A 21,616-nucleotide genomic window follows, 5' to 3' on the forward strand; every position below is an offset into this window, starting at 1 on the left:
GGGTCATTACTACTACTACTACTATTATTATCATCATTATTATTATTATTATTACTTTTATTCATGTGCATGCATAAGCATGATAAATGTATTTGTTCATGACACAGTGTACATGTGAAGGTCAGAGGACAACATTTTAGAATTGGTACTTTCTTGATGACTTTATGTGGAAGTGGGAGCCTCAAATGCAGGTTGGGAGACTTTCAAACATCTTAGTCTCTTTATCTTCTGAGCCACTCTCTGTGAATGTGTGATTTGCTTTTATTATGGCATTTAGAAATTAATGATTGGAGAGAGAGGCAGGAAAGAAGAAAGTCTGTTTACAAACTGACAAGAGACATGATACTGGCTAGCAAAAAGAGACCTTTAGAATCAGAGAAAGAACTGGAAGAGCTCGAAGGGGCTCGAGACCCCTTATGAACAACAATGCCAAACAACCAGAGCTTCCAGGGACTAAGCCACTACCTAAAGACTATACATGGACTGACCCTGGACTCTGACCTCATAGGTAGCAATGAATAGCCTAGTAAGAGCACCAGTGGAAGGGGAAGCCCTGGGTCCTGCCAAGACTGACCCCCCAGTGAACTAGATTGTTGGGGGGAGGGCGGCAATAGGGGGAGGATGGGGAGGGGAACACCCATAAGGAAGGGGAGGAGGGAGAGGGATGTTTGCCCGGAAACCTGGAAAGGGAAAAACACTCGAAATGTAAATAAGAAATACTCAAGTTAATAATAATAAAAAAAGAGAGACCTTTAACTCACTCCTCCAATGCTATGATGCAGGAAGAGAGAAATAATATTCCGGAATTTCTCACCAGTGCCATAAGTTTGGTAGAGAAGTAAGGAGCCAGAAAATGTAGTAATGTAGTCCTTGAGTATTATAAGATATTAATGTTGGGCTCTTGGCAAGTACAGCTGGATTAAATTGTCTTAGTTCATCATTACACTTGCTTCATCATGATTGCAGGAAATCATGCCTATCTCCATGAGAACATGATCAATCAGATACAAACAAGAGTTATAGGTCACAAAACCAGAGGTTGTGCCATTAGCAGAGCCTTAATTCATTCATGTCCTGATATTTCATGTTTCATGAGTCTTGCTGATTATCAGAGTAATCTGAAAATAAGTGGCTAGAACTCCAGTAACCCCAATATCCTGGCTGTATATTCAACACACAGACAGAAAAACAGTCCAGGTAAAGTAGTATAACGAAACTATATCACCATTCTATGAATCTTGTCCCATAAAAGGACTGTTCAAAGCTTCTTTTATTTGGTCTAAGTTAAACACACACACACACACACACACACACACACACACACACACACACAGCGCTCCACAAACAGAAAAGTATAAAAATGGAAATAAGTAAGTCAAGGAAGATCATGGCATCTAAAAGCCAAACAAAGTGTTTATTTCAGAAAAAATCAATCCCAATAAAAGATCAATCCCTCCCAAAGATGTATTGCTATAAAAGAACCTAACAAGAGCACAATTTTGATAATATAAGAGCTTAAAATAAGATAAATATCAAAATAAAATATAAAAAAGAAATCCCAAAGTCAGAGAAACAGGAAGACATCAGGTATGAAGTACATATTAGTAAAAGAGATTGAATTTAATTCCAATTATAAAATATGAGAGAGGTAGAAGGAAAAGATGATCTTCCATAGAAACCAGTACACAAGATGAGGTACATTCAACAATGATGTGATGCAGAAGACATAAAGTTATGAACATGAACACTTTCTGTAGTGAGGAAAGAAACAATAGATTGGAACTCTTAAGAAACACTAAAAATGTAGCACTGATTAGCTCTCTCAGAAAAGTAAAACTGTTAGTCACTCAAAAGATGAGAAAAGACCATAGTAGAAACAAAGACCCAGAGGACAGTGTAGATACACGGAGCTCAACTAAACCCAGACAAATTAGAACTAAATATCAAGCAGCAGTTTTCTCTGGGTTACATACAATATCCCATGTAGAAGCAGGCTCCTTGGATTTGGGGAGTATTAAATTGAAATATCACACACACACACACACACACACACACACACACACACACACACACACACACACATCCAAAAGGAGAGGGGAGTCTCACATGATTTGGGAAGTCAACAACTTCCAAATCCCAAAAAGTTCCTGAACCCAACAAGATTAAGAGGGCCCCTCTTCAAGGTTGTACCTTCAGTAAACAACTTCTGAGAATTACCCAGAAGAGCTCTGACTGGGTGAGCAGCCTGCCCATCATGCAGAGAGCATTTGTGTCATACAGAGAGCATTTGGTTCTCATCAATTAAGCTGTCATGTTTTTGGTGATGCAGATGCCCTTGAGTTTTCCTGCTCATTTAAATAGTCCCTCACCTATATCCTTATAAATATCCCCAGTCAATTCATCTGTTTGCCAAGTTGGACTGTAGTATATTCATTATTTTGTATAGTTGTTTGCTCCTTACCTTGGGTGAATAGATGTTTGGATTGCATCTCATCAGGAAAAGTTTCACACTACAATAAGCAACACTACAATTTCTGCTATAAAAAAGCAGGCTTTGGGCTATTTGACAAAGTAAAAAGAATCATATAAATTGGTGCTGTTTTAAAATTTTATCTTAGAGAGATCTTTAGAAACTTGAGAAGTAAAGAAAATTCATTTGAAATACTGCAATCTTCTTTTTTCTTTTTGTTAAAACATTAGTTAATTTTAAAGCTACTTTTAAAAGACAAACTTTATATCTTTGGTTGTGAGCCTAGTCTTTAATGCTGAGCCATTCTGCAGCTGACTGAAACAGATGCAGACACCAATAGCCAATCACTAAACACAGGTCATGGGGCCTTAGAAAGAAGTTTGGGAAAGAATTGAAGGCCCTGAAGAGGATCGGAAACCCACAGGAAGACCAACAGAGTCAACTAATCTGGACCCCTGGGAGCTCTCAGAGACTGGTCTACCAATCAAAGAACTGGACTGAGCTACTGGCACATATGTAGCAGACAATTGGATCCCCCAACAACTGGAGTGGGGGCTGTCCCTAAAGCCTGACTATGGAATCTGTTCCCCAACAGGACTACTTTGTCTAGCCTCAGTGGGAGATGTTTTGCTTAACGCTGCAGAGACAAGGGAGGAGTGATAGCCAGGGAGGTCCTACTCTCTCAGAGAAGGGGAGGGAGTGTGGAAGGAGGAACTCTGTGAGGGCGGATGGGGGGCAGTCCTTGAGATGTAGATCAATAAATAAATGAAGGAAGGAAGGAAAGGATAAAATAATTACTTAAATTTAAAAAACTAAAAGAGAAGACAAACTTTATAGACAAGGTAACCAGTAAGTGTATTTGAGCAATCATGTCGTTAATCAGGCTAGACCCTGAACTGGTTGAGTATCTTTTAACTTTCTGAGTCACAGCCTATAAGGCTACACTCTGAGACTGCTGGCTAGTTGGCAGCTCTCCAAGGTGTGTTGTGGATCTCTACTAGAGTCCCACAATGACTACATTCCCATAGCTTCATTAGGATATTTCTTCCATCAAGGCCGATTTCTCATTGTCTTCTTCTCCATCTATAACGTGAAAGGCCAGATATTTGGCTACACCCTCTTATCCTAATCCTTTTATCACCATGCTTTCAAGTTTTCTAAATCTTTGTTCTCGATCTTTGGTTCCCAGAAGTCACTATAAACCAGGAAACATGACAATAAAACCTATGGTAGTGACCAAATACTATGTTGTTTTGAAATACCTTCTGCCAGGTCAATTATCCATCATTCTTAGTTTCAGTCTTCATAAAGTTCTGAGTCATAGACACAATACAGCCAAGTTATCACTATTTTGTTTTATTTTTTTATCTTGTACCAATTCCCTCATCTTCTCATTTTTGGGATCCAAAGAATTGCTCATACTACTTCTTTTACAAATGGCTAAAGTTTTTCTAACTTGCTTCATCCAGTTCATTTGAGCTGTCTGTCACACAACTGAAAAGTTATCCTTACATTTCCAGGTATAGTTATAGAAATGGCCCCACTTTTTTGCCACCACTTTTCTGTGGCAGTCCTTCATTTATTGCCTTTACCCAAATCTCTTTATAAAGAAGTTTATTTAACTCTGTTTGAGTCTGAATGTCCAAAGCTCAGTGACCCCCCCAACCCCATTGTTTGAGATTCTAGTGAGGACATTGGAGTGGATGACATTGTATACCAAAGTTGGTGTGGAAGGAAGATGTCACATTTTGAAATACAAATCTAGATAATAGCTGTCTTAGGGTTTCTATTCCTGCATAAACATCATGATCAAAAAGTTAGGGAGGAAAGGGTTTATTCAGCTTACACTTCCACATTGCTATTCATCATCAAAGGAAGTCAGGACTGGAATTCAAGCAGATCAGGAAGCAGGAGCAGATGCAGAGGCCATGGCGGGATGTTTCTTACTGGCTTGTCTCCCCTGGCTTGCTCAGCTTGCTTTCTTATAAAACCAAAGACCAGCAAGGGGACGGCACCACCCACAATAGGCTGGGTGCTCCCTCCTTGATAAGTAGTTGACAAAATGCCTTACAGCTGGGTCTCATGGAGGCGTTGCCTCAACTGAGACCCCTTTCCAACCTTGTGTCAAGTTGACACACAAAACCAGCCAGTACAATAGCCCCCTATGAGAAGCACCCTCAGGGCAGCTCCTCCAGTGACTTAAATGTACTTTATTTGCTCGCAGCACTGCCACACACTGGACCGAGTTCCTAAGCCCTCTCTCAGCTCTCTCTCTGCCAGTTGTGATCTCTCTGGTCCCAGCAACTCAGTAAAATCAAAACTCCAGATGTTTGTATTTAGTAATCAGATTTGCATCCGTAAATTCAAACTCCACAAAATGTCTGCACAATAAACTCAGAGCCAATTGATAGATATAAACTGCCCATATAAGTAAGATAAATTGACCTATAAAAATCCATCTCTTAAGAAATATTCATAACTACCAGAGTCCATTTAAGGCCACAAGGATCTGGGTCATCCTTCTCTGTCTCCATCTTGGTTCTTCTCTCTTTCTCCCCTCTCTCCCTATACCAAAACTCTGTCTCCGCCCCTTTTCTCACTGCCCAATCACAGTCCCTGACCCATCCTGTGCCAGAACTCACCTGCATAAATCCGCTGTGCAAAATTTAGCTAATTTCCCGGAAACAACTACTGAAATCTTAATTATCAAACTGTTTTATCATTAACGCAGGGAAATAGAGGTAAAAAAAATAGATGTGAAAACTTTCATGACAGAGATAGAATGATTTAAGATCACTAGAAAAGCTGTAAAAATCCACGATGCCTTCTATTTCCAAAAACTTCCCTCATCCATGTAAATTTACCTATGATAGATGAATAATCCCGAAGGATGGATGAATTCGAAGACAGACACAAGACTTGAAGCAGTAGAATTTTGTACAAAGGATTAAGTGCAGTTCTTTCCAAAAGAGATCAGGGAAGGGGCTGGGGATTTAGCTCAGTGGTAGAGCGCTTACCTAGGAAGCGCAAGGCCCTGGGTTCGGTCCCCAGCTCCGAAAAAAGAACCCCCCCCCCAAAAAAAAGAAAAGAGATCAGGGAAACCTTTATCTGGGGATGCTGTCAAAAGAAACCTAACCACTAAGCTAGCAGAGATGATGAAGATCTGGCCCTCATCATTTAGCAGGAAATAAGCTTCTATTCTTTGTAATGTATCACACTGAATCAGGTCAAAATTTGAGGGTAGAAGACTTGTGAAGTACCACTACCAGAAATGTAAGCCTCCTCGAAGTTACTTTACAAGGTCACAGCCTCCAATTTTCCAATGGGTCAATAGGAAAAACTTGACCCAGGTACTCTAGCTCAATGCTTTACCTTTGCATCATGCCACTGTTAAGTGGAAGCTGCTGGTTTCTTTGGAGACTCGGTTGTGTCCTGCGGTATTTTGTTTCAAAGCTGTCTTATGAAAGGGTGTTTTGCTGAGGCAGACACATGAGAAATGTTCGGAAAGAATATCATTCCACAGATGATGAGAGGATGCTCTTGTATTGGTTTGCCTTGCTATACTTTGCTGGTCTTCTATGCTGCTGCTCTTGCCTTCGTTCATTTTGCACTACTTTGCTGGTCTGACTGTCTCTTGCTGCTTTTTCGGACTTGTACCAATTCACCCACTGTTATTGATGCATGCTTTCTGCTTGCGATTATACTGGACTGCCCCTACTGTTGGAATCACCCCAAAGAACTACTTCTAAGCATGGTCACATCCCACATTTCCTATTAACCCTTCTTCTCTCCTATTTTTGGTCAGTGGGCAAGAAGGGAGGTTGAATCATTTAAGAACCCTTATTAAAGTAGGTTTTGAAAAAACTAAACTTACACCAATGAGTCCGTAATATCTTGTTTGACTGTCTCTTCATGCAGCCAGTGAGGCAGCTGTCTCTCACAGAATGTTTTCCCAGAAACACACCACATGTAAAAAACATGCTTTCTAATGATCATTTATCAGGTGTTATGGTAATATGCTTTCTGCACACGAAAATTTCCCTATATAAAAATGTGTGTTGAAGGCAGCAACTCAGTGAACTCTATGTATAAGTATTCAAGTTATTCATTACATGCCAGAAATACACTACTCAGGAGTTTTATTACTTCACATATGAGCTTGACAAACTAAGCTCAGACTGCAAAGCGATTCTGCAGGAATTTATTATAATTTGTGACATTTTTAGTGATTTCACAACGAGTCAAAAATATAGAAATTTTAATAAAGGAAACTTTACAAAAATCAGGAAAGACCAAAAAACTAGCCAGACACTTCAAACCCACCCTGAATTTATATCCCTGGAAAAATTATGTTGCTAACATGTTCTGGAATAATGTTTGTCACTCTGCACTAAAAGCAAATAAGAAAAAGATAAAATAAAACAAAACAAAAAACTCTTCAAGTTTGTCAGTTTGATTAAGAACAGGCTTGTGTTTTGAGTTTTCAGAAACATATGCGATAAAGACATGCAGCCTCCCCTACCTAGGTCTGTTACTGAAGTTAACCCACATTTCCTATGTATCACAGAATTATTCAGAAAGAAAAACAAGATGAAAGTTGACTCTCTCACTCCTTGTCTTCACGAGCTACCCAACCAAATGCTAGTAATAACACATTCACCTGTATAAAAATATTTTGGGTTAAGTGCTATCATCTAACTTCATTTACATAAGTATTTATTTATAAACCAACTAAATAGTTTCCTTTTCAACTTAGTCTGGCCAGGTATAATAATATCACAGTTACTGACTTATTATACATGGTCTGGAGCTCACTTCTGTTTCTGAGCAATGGAGCTAGAATGCTGACCCAGATTGGCAATGCTTTTGATTGATTTAATGAAGGAAAAGTAAAAAAAAAAGTAGTGCTTTGTGTAAGAAAACACAGTACACCCTAGTCACTTCAATTAATACTCTACGATATACATTTATTATATGATCTGATTTAATAAAACTATTGCTATGTTGATGAACTTTAGTAAGGCAATGTCTGTCTATTCACAAAGAGGTAGAGAAAAATATCAAAAATATTTACAGTAGTTATTTTAAGATTTTAGCATCTAGAGTTATATTTTGCTATCTTTTTTGTTGTTTCCTATGTTAATTACCTTTTAATAAACCACTATTGCTATCAGCAGTGAGATTTTATTTTCTCCAAATTGGGCAGAATTAATGACAAAGGTGGTGACAAACTGAACACTTGGAAATGTTTGTCTGTTTCACAGTTTCTTGGGCTGTGCCACTGTTGAACTAAACAAGTCTATTCTAAAAGACAGAAAGCTGTTGGCCAGCTTAAATTAATGGCCTCACAGGGGGTAGGGGGACATCAGAAGGGCAGTAACTGTTCTGAGTCCAGTAAAGCACTTCGGGAAAGCAGAGCTGAGAGTCAAATAATGACTCTAATCTTACATTTTCAAGCGTTTTCCCTCCTCAAAATTGTCTTCACAGAACAGTTAAGTATTTCTTGTACAATTTCCCAAACATACCAAAGTACAGTCATGGCTTTATGACTAAAGAGTAGAAATAATTACAATTCATGTCTCCTTTTCTGTTTGTAGATGATTTCTGCTCCCCCCCCCCCCTTCCATCTAGGACACTATTTTTCAGTGTGGAGCAAGCACAACAGTTAGCAACAAGAAAACTGCTCCCCAGTCTCAAACCTAGAAAACTTGTTAAATACACTTAAGTCTTAATTTGAATGAACGTCAAATCAGTAGCATTCATCACAGCCTTGGTAGGATGTGGGATGATGTCACAGGTGAGGCAGGTACAAGATAGAAGGAGGCCTGTCATTGGACAAGAAGGAAGGATGGGCGGGAGAAAAGTTTGAAGGAAGAGGAGGAGATGGGAATAGAAGAGGAGAGGAGAGAGAGTACAGGGGGACAATATGGCAGCTGACGTTGAGTCCACGCTGTTCCTCTACAGGTTGTTATAAATGTTTTTAAGGGATGGATGTGTACAGAACTTTGTATGTTTAGGTGGGCAATTATATCTTATCAATTGGATCAAAGGTTCTTGTGTTGTGTATTGTTTCATGTGTGGATTTAAGTGTAAGAGAGTGTGGGGCAGCTGGTCTGGTCCACCATGGAGTTGGATGTTTGTTTCTGGCATGGAAACCTGCTTTGGGAACTAGATAGGTAGAGAGATTGCTGCTAGGCTCAGAGAGAGGGCTTTGGCGGTGTGATATGGGATGGAGCAGAGAGGATGAGAGGCTTTGCTGACTGAGACTTAAGATGTCTAGCAGATATTTTGGGGGCATTTTATCCCACATCTAGATCTAGAGTGGGATAAAAGACAGCATTTTTTATTTTTTATATTTTTACAACAGTAGGAATGTATTATTGCTTCTAATATGCACATAGGACTGCAGGAAGTTGAAGGAGAAGTCTCAGGACAACGAGAAGGCTCAGTAATTAAAGGGACTTACTGAACCATTCTTCTGACCTAAATTCGTTCTCCAGAACCCATGTGAAGGGGAAAAAAAACAGAAATATACTCCACAAAGTTGTACTTTTACTTCCACGTATCTGCTGCTTTGCACCCATCCCCCCCTCCACAATAATAGTTGTAAAGTATTATTATCATCATCATCATCATCATCATCATCATCATCATCATCATCAACAACAACAACAACAAAGTAGATGTTCCTTTATTTTTTACACAGGAGAATACCAGAATGCTGGGAAAAATACACATGAATTTCTACAATTCATTCAACTTGAACCACACCTCAAATTCCCAGCTACTCACAAGTCTTTGCTTGGCACATAACCCCTTGTCATTGTTGTATATAATATTTAAAAAAACAATCCATGCTATCACCAGCTAGGCACCGGCCAGTAGTCTCAGTCTGTTACCAGCCCAGTAGATAACCCAAGATCGAGACTACATATTTCCCCTTGCAAAGGCCTCTCCCACCAACGCTGGCTCTACCTCTCCAGAACTCCAAGAGAGCTTTCTAGGTCCCTACAGGTAGCTATGTGTGTGTTCTCGCCATCCCACACTCCACTCACTACCTTTCCCCTGGAGCTTAGTCCATGCCCAATCTTCCCATCCCAAAGCCTGGTCAAATTTCACCTCCAAAGTTCTTTCCCTCTGGCCAACCTGGGTCTCTGTGGAATGGGAAACACCAGACAATCTTAGTTTAGAATCAATAGATACAATTGTTGAGTGCAGAATCTCTTATCCTACCTAAATTTATCAACTATTCTATGTAAGAAATCTTCTGGTGGCAGACAGATCCTGGTGGGTTCTGCTACCTGGGCTAACAGTCCCTGGCCTATATCTTATCTGGTTTGTTCCTGCCTCTCCATCCCAAAAGGTGTGTTCCCTTCTCCTGCTTTCTCTCTCTCTCTCTCAGACCTGGAAGGCCCACCTCCTCCAGTGATTGACTTCTTGTCATCATTATTACCAATTAATTAGGGGAAATTCTGCCACAAGTCATAATCCCCCTGAGCCATAATCCTTCTTTAAAAGTATTTTTAAGGAAACTCAATTAGTCGATATTAAAAACACAAACCGTTTGTATAATTCCTATATAGTATATAAAATGACTATGTGTACAAAAACAGACGAAGAATGAACTGGTTGACTCAAACTGAGGGGACTTATACGAAGCCGCCCCACACAGCATGATGATAACTCAGTAAATATATGACACCATCTTGATCAGGATGCAGAAATTGTGTATCAAAACTGATAGCAGTTCAATGGCCTCCAGGACATCCCAGCTTCTAAACCCTTTGAAAAGAAGGTATTTTGCTCGAGTTCAGTATGCCATATACCCTTGGTATAGCCTCCTCATACCTAGTAAGTTTTTCCCACTGAAAGCTATCTCTTTCTGAATATAATTAAAATACCATTTGTTCATTTGCTCCACTTATTACAAGCCTTTCTACAATCCTTGGTCATTCCCCTAGAATGTTCCTTTTTGTTGTCATTGATGTTGTTGTTGTATTGATCAGAAATGTGTCACCAAGCTTTTTACCCTTTACTTGTTTTAATTCGACTTAAGAGATGGACATTGCTTTCATATCCAAAGCATGTTCTTCCACATTGTGAGGTATCAAATGTATAGAGTTGGCTATAAGAATTCAACATCATGGTGGAGTTTGTTCATTTTTTTTTGTTTCAGAAATAACTCTGTTTTAAAAATGCACAAAGGCGGGGCTGGGGATTTAGCTCAGTGGTAGAGCGCTTGCCTAGGAAGCGCAAGGCCCTGGGTTCGGTCCCCAGCTCCGAAAAAAAAGAACAAAAAAAATGCACAAAGGCAAAAGATTTATTAATAATTGTTAGAAGTATACATATTCATATCTTGTTATTTAGAATTCCAAGGTTTCGTGTGCGTGTATATATACTTTTTACTTTATCAAAGGTGAAGTCATTCTTCACTTGATATGTATATCTAACATGTTTCACAACTCGCACCACTGTGCTATTAAATGATTACTTTCCCTTTAAAATTTTCAAGAACTAATGCTCACTTTTGCAAACTCATACTCCAAAATTAGAATGATACAAAAAGGTTAATTCAGGCCTTATACAAGGAGGATGCAAATTCGTTAAATGTTCCATATTTTGAAAATAATAATAATAATATGTAAAATCAAACGTAAGAACCTAAGGATGGGACATAGCAGGCATATGAGTTTCTGTGGGAAAGTATTCATACTGAAGAATAAGCATCAGGGGTCAGAAAAGAGAGGTGTTGGCATTTAGGATAATCCTGACCCAGTGAAGCTATCTAGAGATGCTACTAAATTTTCTGCTTTTATTCCTGATGTGGGCACCATTCCCTGTTTCGACTCAGCAATTCAAACCCTACAGGTCATGAGCTATACAAGAAAGACATTTATGATTGGCTGCAACAAACTCTACTGAAAGAGATCAGTGTGTAAAAAAAATCATTATCTTATTTTCATAGTGTAATTAAAATGTTCATCCACCTGAAACCTATTATTTTTCCTGATTTCTCTTCCCCATCCTTGCCAAGTCTTGCAAAATTACTGTATTAGTTGAAGGCAGTACCATGGACAACATTCCTACACAGAAATAAGAGCCAAACCATCAACGACTTGACCTGAGACACTTTCGGGTCAATACCTGTCACAAAAATATTATGTTGTACTTAAAGGTTTATTTATGCAAAATTTTTAAATATCAAAGAAACTAATGCAACTGTGCATGTGTATCTTCTGTGTGTGCGTCAGTGTGTTTGTACGTGGTGTGTGTGTATGTGTGTGTATGTGTGGTATGTGTGTGTCTGTGTGTCTGTGTGGTATGTGGTGTGTGTGTGTGAGTCTGTATGTGTATGTGTGGTGTGGGGTGTGCCTGTATGTGTGTCTATGTGTGTATGTGTGGTATGTGGTGTGTGTGTGTGTGTGTGTGTATGTGTGGTGTGGGTTGTTTGCCTGTGTGTGTCTGTGTGTGTGGTGTGGTCTGTGTGTCTGTGTATGTGTGGTAGTGTGTGTGTGTATCTTTGTGTGTGTCTGTGTGTGTCTGTGTGATGTGGGGTGTGTGTGTGTGTGTGTGTGTGTGTGTGTGTGTGTGTGTGTGTGTATGATGGTGGCAGTCTGGTAACACAGACAGAAGTTTCAGAATTCTGTATTAATTATGATCCAATCCTGCGTGACTATTTGTTATCTTAGGAACACTTTTTGCTGTTTGGCTATGGAGACAGTTAGAGAAATGGAGAAGAAAAGTGTCTTTTTAGGACAGCTGTATTAAAGTGCCAGTTTCTCTGTCCCAATCATGTGTAGTGAGAGAAACTTCTCATCAAGTTGTTAATCATTCCTTCCGAAAGCTTGCAGAGACCTTGCATGTCTCTGTTCTTGGCTCTTCAAAACATTCCGTTCTCTTAACTTTGGCTGGGAAACTTGATATGAACTGAAAATCATGCAGGGAGTATCACGAGCCCTGCCAATGGTAAACATTTAACTCACCTAATCAAACTGTATTATGTATTTCCATATGCTTTTAGCTAGTCTGGAAATGAGCTTCCATTCTCCAATAGAATAACATTCAAGGATACAATGCAAGTTCAGTAATCAATGAGCACATAGAATAGCAAAATTTAAAGAAGGTAGCAATGCCCCCCCCAAATATTACAAAGTAAGATGCTTCCTCAGAAGAAAACCAGAGAAAAGCAGCAAAAAGAAATCTGAAAAAGTCAGTACAGAAGAAGTTAAAATGACTAGAAAAATCACTGAATCAAGGAACCAAAAGTATAAGAAATGTGAATGAAATGAAAGGCCAGGTTTTTGACAGGTTATTTAAAAAATGAGTATTGTCAGCATTAGAAATGAGAGGCACTAGTGATACTCTTACAGAAATAAAAAAGACTATAAATTAGTCTTCTGCCAGGAAGTTAGAAATCTTAGAACTTTCTAGAAAGAAAGAACTCAGCATTGAATTTTTTTCATGACAAAATAAGATAGAAAAAAATCTAACTAAGCCTTCAATAAGAAAAGAAGTTAAACTTGGAAGTCAAAATGTTTCCAGGAGCTAGGGATATGGTTTCATTAGCAGAGTACTTGCCAGCATGAACAACCCTGGATTTGATCCCCAGAATGACAAAAAGGAGGCATGACGGGGTATAACTGTAACCTGAGCACTCAAGGGGCGGGTGCAGGAGGATCACAGCTCAAGGTCTTTCTCAATTACACAATGTGCGAGCTAGAGAGCCTGCTTTGAAATAAACTAATAGATAAAACAGAAATAAAAATCATCCCACGAAGAAAAGTCAGGGCCCACCACATGAATTTTTAAGAAGGATAATGTTTCTATCAACCCCATGTGACCCTGAGCATCTCCGTACCACCTATACTAATACCGTTAGGCAAAGCTTGGTTTCCTTTACCCTATCTGTTCCTGTGATGCTGGATTCATCCTAGCACAGAGGGAGCTATGGCTGCTGAAGGGCAGAGTCCTCAGTTGCCAGTCTTATCTTGTGTGAAATTGCTGCAGTAACATAGTTCCTTTTCCATCTTCTCAGTTTCAATCTGCTTACTCCATTAGGACACAGATGAAGGCTTCTCTGGAAGCCTGTTTGAAGAGAGCTGAGATTCTCCACGGAGAAGTGCATATTGCCTGTTTTCTGTACCACAGCGTAATGTCATCCTGTGGGACTGAAGGTGTGTCTAACTTCATTTTGGCTTGTTGTCTTCACATGAAACTAATCTAGAAAATATGTGAAAGATACTTATATCATCCACCAACACACTTGGGGCTCTATTACTACAAAGTGACTTTCATTAACAAATTCTATAATAATTTGAAAAATAAATTCTACAAATCTGCCCTCAGACAGATAAGCACTAGAAAGTCTTGCCAGTGATGCTGAAACCAGAGCCAGATGAAGACACACAAGAAAACTGCAGATGAGTGTCACTCACACGCAAAGGTATGAACTGCTTTAATAAAACATCAACAAAAGAAATGAAACAATATTTGAAAAGGCATATGATAGCAGCATAATAAGATGTGTGAAAAGTTTTTGACTTCTAGAGTCTGCTAATGTAGTGGGTTGACATAATGGTGCTCATAAGTTAATGCTAATACTGATTCCCCTTGACCTAGCTGCCCCAGAGACAAGAAAGTCCGCATGTAGACCCAAGTGACTTTCTTATGGTTGAATGAAGATGCAGACCACTAAAAGATAGAAAGAAGAGACATAGGAAAGGTTTAGGTTTCTCAGGTTTAGGGTTGGAGGAGATCCATGAGGGAGAGAACAAAAAATGGTGGGAAAACACCATGACTTAGATGAGTCAGGAAAACATGACCCTGAGACTTGGACAATTCAAGTTTAGAACAGTTCAAGTGAAACACAATAATAACTCAGGGTTATCAATAGGAAAGTAGAATCTAACAGCATAGAGGGTAGATATCTCTTGTGCTATTTAAGGCATATTATAAATAATAAATGTTTCGGATCTTTTATCCAGAAACTGAATGATCAAGGCAGAGTAGAAACCTCTAATTGGAATTAAATTTTTCTATAACAAGCTAACACAATACATTTGTATTAATTACTTTCGATTATTGGGAAAAGACACCAAGAGCAAAGCAACTTATAAAAGAAAAAAGTTTATTTGCAACAAAATTACATTCTCAGAAATAAAAAGAACCATCTTCACCACAGGGATGCATTTAAAAAGACGAGCTTGATGCCTGGAACTGGAAGGCAAGAGATAGTATCTTGATCAATTTGTATGAATCAAAAAGAGCAAACTCTGAATGAAGTATGGTTTTAGAAACCTCAAAGTCTCTGCCTGTGATATTCTTACTTCCCCAGAAAAACATCACTCCATAAATTCCCATCTTCAAACAACATCAGAATCTAGGAACAAACTACTCAAATGCCCAAGATATAAAATCTTGAGCAGATATCATACAAACCGTAAGAGAACACATGCTAGTCCAGGCTATTTTATCCAGTAAAACCCTCAATTACCATATATAGAGAAACCAAGATATTCCATGACAAAACCAAATTTATACAACATCTTTCCATATGTGCATATGTAGCACAGGATGGACTTGTTGAGCACAAAAGGAAGGAGAAGCCCTTGGTCCTTCCTTTTGGGAAGGGGAATTTTGGGAAGAGACATGAAGGTGGGGGGGGTGGTTGGGGATGGGAACACCCTTATAGAATAAGGGAAGGGAGATTGGATAGGGGGCTTAGGTCCGGGAAACCAGGAAAGGGAATAACATTTGAAGTGTAAATAAAAAATATCCAAAGGGAAAAAAGAAAATAGTATTAGGAAAAGACATGCCTAGTTCCTTATGGAAATATATACATAACAACTTCTAAATGATTTAATCTAAAATATCTCGTAGAGAATAAATTCATAATGTACTAAATGTTTTGTCTTCCTCACATTCCTCTGATCTCATTTTCATATCTAATGCTTCTTCACTAGCTTCCATAAAGAAAGTTAAATGCAGAAGCAATATTTAAAATTTAAAATGATACAGGTAATGAGAAAGGATTTAATTCAACAGAAATCAATTTTTTTTCTCTTAGAAAATCCTCTCCCATATTTTTTTGTTAAATGACTGAAAATGATTTTCACGCATGTGCTCAAGAGACTCAGGGAACCAAGGCCTGTGTTTTCTAATGCTTTACCTCAAAGCCAATGCAAAGTAAGCTGAATGGGGATTGTATTTGCACATGACACACAGATTTAGGATTATAAATTTATAATCTGGACACTTAGAATGGTTTGGTTAAGCAAGCATCTAGGACAGAAAATTGAAAATTTCCATCCCTTTCTGTCCTTCAATAGATACTGTTACAACCTAAAGTGTTAACCTTCTCTAAGCCTAAGAACATGACTGTAATAAGAGAAAAATATACACACTCAGCTCTAAATATTTTTTCACCTGCATGTAAAATTTTATAAATTAAGCTGTAACCTCCTAGAAGGGATCTTAGGCCATAGGTGTGTTTTTTCAAAATATATAATTATATACTATAAAACAAAATTACCTGTTTCACAGCTATAATATATAGTGAAGCTTTTTTAAAATTTCTTTACCTACAAAATAACAGAAATAATATCAGTCACATTGTGGGATGTAAAAAAAAAAACAAACCTTAGCATAGAGTATGTTTTCCCAGAGACTTGATTTGTCTTATTCTTTTGAAAGCTTTCAGTTCAAGACAGGCTCCTAATCCAGTGTATTACAATGCTGGTCATTGCAGGTGTTCACAATGCTGGCCATTGCAGGAGCTCACACAGGCTCACATCTTCACCAGAAAATTCCTTTACTGACTGTTGATTCTCAAAGGTAGCCCAGCTGTTAGTCAATGAGTACCATCACCCAATATATAATGTTACTATTATTTTAAATGTGTACATTAGGTATTGGAAGAAAAATTAAGAGAGCTTGTCCAAATCCAAACAACATTATTGGGATGGATTCATTAAAAAAGAAAGTCTCGGTTATTCCTAAACAATCCTAGAGCATAAGTAATGTTTTCTTTTTCCTCTTTAACTGGAAGTCTCTGTTATATTTTCCTTAGTCTTGAATCATCTAGCAACATCGTCTGAGGCATACTTGTGTTAGTTATTAAAACTGAACCCTGCAAAGCAGTCAGAGAACTTTCAACGTTCATCAATCTTTAAATTTAATCAACTTTCTCGGCTCCTTCTCCATGGCTAGAATAACAATTCATGATTGAAATGCAATAAATGAGGTGTGAAGAGCAACACTGTGTCTGGTGAGTAGCAAAGGCCAACACAAAAGAGACCTGGAGAATGTGAAGAGGAGTTGCCAAGAAGCCCAAACCTACTGACCAGAATACTTTCCACCTTCCCACAAAGGCGTTCAAGCCCACATGGCCCATATATTTACAGCATGGGGTCTTGATGGATTTGAATCTCTGGCTGTTAGATTCTATACACTTTCTAGCTATGAAGAAGGCTAACCGTTCCATTCTGTATTCAAAAGCCACACTGTAATTATCATTAATAACAGCCTTTCTGGGGTAACACACCTATATTAGAATTCAAAATTACTTCTCCCTCCATATTTATTTCTTCGTGTATGGCACTTAGACTAGCAAGAAACGGTTCTAGAAATGAAACAAGAAATTATTCAACACACAAAAATACCCAGGTTGGTGTCATTTCTAATCTAAACTGTGACAATTGGAAGGAATCATCGCTAAGCTTCTGCCCATTGCCAATCAGGAAAAGGAAAGGATCCCTCAGGAAAAAAAAGATCAAAATTGTGTAACTCTGACCATTTGGGAAGTAGTATCTGTAACTTTCAAATCACCTCAAATAGACTTCTACTTCCCCACTATCTCCCAGGACCACAGTGTTGGCAGATTTGAGGTCCATCACCCCTCCTTACCCACAATCCCTCTCTATCCAAGCAATTATACCTCTGAACCACCATGGCATTCTGGATTCTTCTTTAGGGAACACAGAGAGACATGCTTTGTCGATGAGTTCACAGTGACAATTGCTTTTGGGAGAAGGTCTGGGGAAGACTTTCTTTCTTCTGCATGGAAACAGATTAAGGATGAGGAATATTTAAGGTGTGACTAAATGGTTTTGCATGAAAACATGTATAAAAGCATATAAGGAAAAGAAGAAAAACTATGCAAGTACATGGGATTGGGTATGCTACTTTTCCTGCTAGTGTTGAATCCATTTAGATGGTACAAATGGCTTATGTATAAGAAATAACTTGAGAGCTACCTGCTCCAAAATCCCATGGGGTCTGGGGAGAGCTGGATCCTCAGAATTCTGAACACCCCCGAAAAATCAGAGGAAACTACTCTCCCACCAAAGCAAATACTGGATATCCAAACACACCAGAAAAGCAAGATTTAAATTTAAAATCACATCTTATCATGATGATGGAGGACTCTAAGAAGGTCAAAAATAACTCCCTTAAGGAAGTACAGTGCAATACAAGTAAACAAGTAGAAACACTTAAAGAGAAACACAAAAATCCATTAAAGAATTACAGGAAAACACAAAAGGAGAAAGAATCGAGTAAAACCATTCAGGACTTAAAAATGGAAATAGAAACAATAAAGAAATCACAAAGGGAGACAACTCTGGAGATAGAAAACCTAAGGAAGAGACGAGTCAAAGATACAAGCATCACCAACAGAATACAAGAGATAGAAGAGAGAATCCCAGGCACAACCCTCAAAGAAAATGTAAAATGCAAAAGCTCCTAGCCCAAAATATACAGGAAAACCAGGACCCAATGAGAAGATCAAACCTAGGGATAATAGGTATAGAACAGAGTGAAGACTCCCAATTTAAAGGGCCAGTAAATATCTTCAACAAAATTATAGAAGAAAACTTCCCTAACCTAAAGAAAGAGACGCCTATGAACATACAAGGAGCATACAGAACTCCAAATAGAGTGGACCAGAAAAGAAATTCCTCCCATCACATAATAGTCAAAACACCAAAACAAAGAATATTAAAAGCAGTAAGGGGAAAAGGTCAAGGAATCTATAAAGGCAGACCTATCAGAATTACTCCAGACTTCTCACCAGAGACAATGAAAGCCAGAAGATCCTGGACAGATGTCATACAGACCCTAAGAGAACACAAATGCCAGCCCAGACTACTATATCCAGCAAAACTCTCAATTAACATAGATGGAGAGACCAAGAAATTCCACGAAAAAAGCAAATTTATACAATATCTTTCTACAAATCCAGCCTTACAAAGGATAATAGATGGAAAAGCCCAACACAAGGAGGAAAACTACACCCTAGAAAAAGCAAGAAAATAATCTCCTTGCAACAAAACCATGAAAAGAGAGTCACACAAACAAAATCCCAACTCTAAATATGAAAATAACAGGTAGCAACAATCACTATTCCTTAATATCTCTCAACATCAATGAACACAATTCCCCAATTAAAAAAAACATAGGCTAGCAGACTGGATATGAAAAATGACCCAGCATATTGCTAGATACAGGAAACACACTTCAGAGACAAAGACAGACAATATCTCAGAGTAAAAGGCTGGAAAACTACTTTCCAAGCAAATATTCTGAAGAAGCAAGATGGAATAGGCATTCTAATATTGAACAAAATCGACACTAATAGTAGGAGATTTCAACACCCCACTCTCATCAATGGACAGATCATGGGAACAGAAATTAAACAGAGACATAGAGAAATGAACAGAAGATATGAACCAAATGGACTTAACAGATATTTACAGAACATTCCATCCTAAAACAAAAGGATATACCTTCTTCTCAGCACCTCATGGTACCTTCTCAAAAATTGTCCATATAATCAGTCACAAAAAAAGACCTCAACAGCTACAGGAAGATAGAAGTAATTCCATGCATCCTGTCAGATCACCTCAGACTAAGGCTGGTCTTCAATAACCACAATAACGAAAGAACGCCCACATATACATAGAAGTTGAACAACACTCTACTCAATGATAACTTGGTCAAGGAAGAAAAAAATTAAAGACTTCTTAGAATTTAATGAAAATGAAGGTACAAAATACCCAAACTTATGGGACACAATGAAAGCTGTGCTACTAGGAAACTCATAGCTCTGAGTGCCTGCAAAAAGAAACAGGAGAGAGCATACATCAGCAGCTGGACAAAACACCTAAAAGCTCTAGAACCAAAAGAAGCAAATACACACAAGAGGAGTAGAAGGCAGGAAATAATCAAACTCAGGGATAAAATCAACCAAGTAGAAACAAAAAGGTCTATACAAAAAAATCAACAAAACCAAGAGCTGGTTCTTTGAGAAAATCAACAAGATAAATAAACCCTTAGCCAGACTAACAAAATCAGAAATGAAAAGGGGGACATAACGACAAAATCTGAGAAAATTCAAAAAATCTTCAGATCCTATTACAAAAGCCTATATTCAACAAAACTGAAAAATCTGGAGGAAATGGACAATTTTCTAGAAAAATACCAGGTACCAAAGTTAAATCAGGATCACATAAACCATCTAAACAACCACACATCACCTAAAGAAACAGAGCAGTTACTAAAAGTCTCCCAACCAAAAAGAGCCCAGGAACAGATGGGTTTAGTACAGAATTCTATCAAACGTCCATAGAAGACCTCATACTAATACTATCCAAACTATCCCACAAAATAGAAACAGACAGAGCACTACCAAATTCCTTCAGTGAAGTCACAATTACTCATACCTAAACCACACAAAGATCAAACAAAGAAAGAGAACTTCAGACCAATTTCCCTTATGAATATCGAAGCAAAAGTATTCAATAAATTTCTCGAAAACCGAATCCAAAAACACATCAAAACAATCATCCATCATTATTAAGTAGGCTTCATCCCAGGGACACAGGGATGGTTCAATATATGGAAATCCTTCTACGTAATCCACCATATAAACAAACTCAAATACACTAGTATGCTCCTTCTAAATCCAGTCAACTTCATAGTAAAGATCACCTCTCAAAGAATTGGTTCAAATTCCATTATGATTTACACACTACTGAGAGATAGTTTAGTCCTTACATTTGAATATAAAAGCCCATTTTTTTCATTGGATATTTTCATTAATTGCATTTTCAATGTTAATCCACTTTCCCAATTTCCCCTCTGGAATCCCCCCTCCACCTGCCTCCACTGACTCTCTTCCATCTGCCCACCCTGGCATTCCCCTACATGGGGGGGGGGGCGGTATTAAGCCTTCACAAGGCCAGGGGCCTCTCCTCTCGCTGATGCCTGATAAGGCCATCCTCTGCTACATTTGTGGTTGGGCCATTGGTACCTCCATGTCATCTCTGGATATCCTTTCCCTCAGTCTCTGCACCACACTTTGTCTCCATATTTCCTCTTGTGAATAATTTGTTCTCCCTTCTAAGAACAACTGAAGCATCTACTCTTTGGTCTTCCAAATTCTTGAGCTTCATGTGGCCTGTGCATTGTATCTTGGGTATTCCAAACTTTTGGGCTAATATCCACTTATCAGTGAGTGCATACCATATGTGTTCCTTTGTGACTGGGTTACCTCATTCAGGAAGATATCTTCTAGTTCAATCCATTTGCCTATGAATTTCATGAAGTCATTGTTTTTGATAGCTGAGTAGTACTCCACTGTGTAGATGTATCACATTTTCTGTATCCATTTCTCTGTTGAAGGGTTCTGGGTTCTTACCAGCTTCTGGCTATTATAAAAAAAAAGTCTTCTATGAGCATAATGGAACTTGTGTCTTTGTTGTATGTTCGAGCAGCGTTTGGGTATATGCTCAGGAGTGGTATAACTGGGTCCTCAGGTATTGCAATGTCCAATTTTCTGAGGAACCTCCAGACTGATTTCAACAGTGGTTGTATCAGTTTGCAATCCCCCTAACAACCGAGGAGTGTTCCCCCTTCACATCCTCACCAGCATCTGTTGTAACCTGAGTCATTCTGACTGATATCAGAATGGCCTGTTTCTTGGAACCATTTGTTTGGAAATTTTTTTTTTTTATTAACTTGAGTATTTCTTATATACATTTCGAGTGTTATTCCCTTTCCCGGTTTCCGGGCAAACATCCCCCTCCCCCCTCCCCTTCCTTATGGGTGTTCCCCTCCCAACCCTCCCCCCATTGCCACCCTCCCCCC

General features: G+C 38.6%; 1 long non-coding RNA gene across 1 annotated transcript in view; it reads left to right on the forward strand.

The window, feature by feature from the left end:
• LOC147998661 (uncharacterized) overlaps positions 1-21,206 on the forward strand; it is a 62,710-nt gene extending 41,504 nt beyond the window's left edge. Inside the window, exons 2-4 of the long non-coding RNA XR_015645230.1 lie at positions 13,529-13,644; positions 13,817-13,913; positions 16,539-21,206. This is a non-coding gene — a long non-coding RNA (uncharacterized LOC147998661). The remainder of the gene's footprint in view (positions 1-13,528; positions 13,645-13,816; positions 13,914-16,538) is intronic.
• The last annotated feature ends 410 nt before the right edge of the window (positions 21,207-21,616 follow it).

Source organism: Rattus norvegicus, chromosome 20 (genome assembly GCF_021556685.1).
Source record: "Rattus norvegicus strain SHRSP/BbbUtx chromosome 20, alternate assembly SHRSP_T2T, whole genome shotgun sequence".
Taxonomy (NCBI): Eukaryota; Metazoa; Chordata; class Mammalia; order Rodentia; family Muridae; genus Rattus; species Rattus norvegicus.